This window comes from Salvelinus alpinus, chromosome 4 (genome assembly GCF_045679555.1).
Source record: "Salvelinus alpinus chromosome 4, SLU_Salpinus.1, whole genome shotgun sequence".
Taxonomy (NCBI): domain Eukaryota; kingdom Metazoa; phylum Chordata; class Actinopteri; order Salmoniformes; family Salmonidae; genus Salvelinus; species Salvelinus alpinus.
The window spans coordinates 58,501,678-58,505,368 of record NC_092089.1 but is presented as its reverse complement, the minus strand read 5'-3'; positions in this window follow the sequence as shown (position 1 = coordinate 58,505,368).

The following is a 3,691-nucleotide window of genomic DNA, read 5'->3' as shown; positions in this document are numbered from 1 at the left end:
CTGAAAGAAAATAAGAGGAATGGGGTGGAGCTAAGGCCAAACAAAATGTATGTTTTGTTTCCTGAAAGACACTCTCCACAGTGTGGTAAAAAGCTGATGTTTTCGGTCAAAAGCGGATGTTTTCGGTTTTCAGGGATACAGACCTAACTTCCGTTTCCCCTGAAAACAGATGAGGGGACTCCACTCAGACGTTTTTTATGCGTGCTAGGTTAGATTACCTGAAGAATACAAAATGATAAATGTTATGCAGTAACGGCCCATGTACGTGTGGTTAATTCCTTTTCTGTGTTAAAATGGCGCAATCAGCAACACGAAAACGGCTCTTTTTTTTCTTTTTTTTCCAGAAAAACTAAAAATGGCTTTAAACGTTTTTGCATATAAACCAAACAATATCTGAATATTTTGATTTTTACATGCGGGTGGGATTAAATGTGGAATGCCTGTCATTTGCTAAATGCACAGCCAACACTTCATGTCCCTTCAAAATAGTTCACCCTTTAACTTCATTGTATGAATCTATTATCTATTAATTAATGTATTCATTTCTATTAATGCCAAGATAAAGTGATATTTCTTTATTTCTGATGTAGATTGAAGATTATAAGGTAGTCCCAACAAAGATAGTGTTTTTTTGTCTTATGAATGAACTGCTGTTACTGTAAATGGTTAGCTAACTGATATATCCTAGCTACCTACTTAACCATTGGTAATCTGAGCATTTTAGGTGTCATTTCAGAATGAGAGGTGCTGTAGCTCTGCTGTTGTTGCTATCCTGTCTGTCGAGGGCATGGCTCAGGAAAGGAGGAGAGAAGAGGTGTCAGAGAATTACATCACTCAACAGTGACAGTGAAGAGGTACAGAGAATGGTGAGAGTTTCAGATTAAGAGCCAAAGGCCTGAGGCTACACAAACAACCCAAATTTGACTGGCCAGGCCACCACACACACACTTGCAGTATACTTGTCTCACTGCCTGTAACCCCTACCTGCCACTTACTTACTCACACACCTAACATTTCGGGAAGATCTAGGCCTGTATTCACAAAGTGTCTCAGAGTAGCATTGATTATCTAGGATTACTAATCAGGTTCCCCTTGTCCATGTAATCAGCAGATGAATAGAGGGGCGAGACCCGACGCAGCTTCTATTTCAGCACTGTTCAGCACTGAGTACCGGTCGCCTGATTGAGTTATCATTATAGGAAAAGGCCCATTTAACAAATTATTGTGTAGATTATTTCTCTTTATATTGAATTGTTGTGTCCATGTTTGACATTTTATTATAGGGAACAACATGGAACGTAGCCTATACAGTGCATTCGGAAATTATTTAGACCCCTTCCCTTTTCCACATTTTGTTACGTTACAGCCTTATTCTAAAATCTACACTTAATACCCCATAATGACGAAGAGAAAACAGGTTAGACATTTTTGAAAACGCATCACAAATAAAAAACAGAAATACTTTATTTACATAAGTATTTTTGCTATGAGACTCGAAATTGAGCTCAGGTACATCCTGTTTCCATTGATAATTCTTCAGATGTTTCTACAACTTGATTGGAGTCAACCTGTGGTAAATTCAATTGATTGGACATGATTTGGGAATGCACACACCGGTCGATATAAGGTCCCACAGTTGACAGTCCATGTCAGAGCAAAAACCAAGCCATGAGGTCGAATGAATTGTCAGTAGAGCTCCAAGACAGGATTGTGTCGAGGCACAGATCTGGGGAGGGGTACCAAAACATTTCTGCAGCATTGAAGGTCCCCGAGAACACAGTGGCCTCCATCATTCTTAAATGGAAGAAGTTTGGAACCACCAAGACTCTTCCTAGAGCTGGCCACCTGGCCAAACTGAGCAATCGGAGGAGAAGGGCCTTGATCAGGGAGGTGACCAAGAACCCAATGGTCACTCTGACAGAGCTCCAGAGTTTCTCTGTGGAGATGGGAGAACCTTCCAATCAGGCCTTTATGGTAGAGTGGCCAGATGAAAGCCACTCCTCAGTAAAAGACACGTCAGCCCACTTGGAGCTTGCCAAAAGGCACCTAAAGGTCTCTCAGACAGTGAGAAACAAGATTTCTCTGGTCTGATGAAGCCAAGATTGAACTCTTTGGCCTGAATGCCAAGCATCACGTTCGGAGGTAACCTGGCACCATCCCTACGGTGAAGCATGGTGGTGGCAGCATCATGCAGTAGGGATGTTTTTCAGCGGCAGGGACTGGGAGACTAGTCAGGATCGGGGGTAAGATGAACAGAGCAAAGTACAGAGAGATCCTTGGTGAAAACCTGCTCCAGAGCTTCCAGAAAAGGGATGGGCAACTCCCGTCCTTTGGGGCTGGAGTGGTGTCACACTTTCCCCCATCCCTAGCAAACACAGTTTGAGACCAGGCAATCAATTTAAATCAAATCAAATTTTATTCATCACATGCGCCGAATACAGCAGTGAAATGCTTACTTACAAGCCATTAACCAAAAATGCAGTTAAGAAAATACCTAAAAAAAAGTAAGAGATAAGAATACAGAGTCAAAGTCAATGTGCGGGGGCACCGGTGTCGAGGTAATTGAGGTAATATGTACTGTGGCGTACAGCAGGTCAGCCACCAGGGGGAGACTCGTCGAGGCCTGGTAACAGATGGAGTATACATCACGAGGCGGTGGCTCCATCTGCTGGACGTGCCAGGTCTCGACGGGCCCTCCGGACAGGACTAATTGGGGCTGATTGGGAGCTGGTGAGTAATCAAGGGCAGATTGCTCACCAGCTGTGCGAGGTCCATAAAGCTACCAGAAGGGCAGCACACAGAGAAAGAACTAGAGGAAGTGAGGTGACTTCCATGTGGTTAGATACGGTTACCCGCGCTAAGCCGAAGGAGTTGAGTTTGTGTGCCTGACAGGAAGACCCGGAGCCCAGGAGAAGGTATCCCGGAGAGGGTCTCATGGGGGAGACCTGTTATTTTCTTTTTGATTTATTATTTAATAAACACCCTTGAAACCGAACTAATCATACTCTGTCCGTGTCTGATCTATGTAAACGTCTTGACCAAACCCCCTGGTCTGCCACAGTACACTACCGTTCAAAAGTTTGGGGTCACTTAGAAATGTCCTTGTTTTTGAAAGAAAAGCTCAATTTTTGTCCATTAAAATAACATCATATTGATCTGAAATACAGTGTAGCCATTGTTAATGTTGTAAATGACTATTGTAGAAGGAAACGGCTTATTTTTAATGGAGTATCTACATAGGTGTACAGAGGCCCATTATCAGCAACCATCACTCCTGTGTTCCAATGGCACGTTGTGCTAGCTAATCCAAGTTTATCATTTTAAAATGCTAATTGATGATTAGAAAACCCTTTTGCAATTATGTTAGCACAGCTGAAAACTGTTGTCCTGATTAAAAAAGCAATAAAACTGGCCTTTTTAGACTAGTTGAGTATCTGGACCATCAGCATTTGTGGGTTCGATTACAGGATCAAAATGTCCAGAAACAAATAACTTTCTTCTGAAACTCGTCAGTCTATTCTTGTTCTGAGAAATGAAGGCAATTACATGCGAGAAATTGCCAATGCAGATAGTCTGGGTAGCCATTTGATTAGCTGTTCAGGAGTCTTATGGCTTGGGGGTAAAGATACTTAGGAGCCTTTTGGACCTAGACTTGGTGCTCCGGTACCACTTGAGTGCGGTAGCAGAGAGA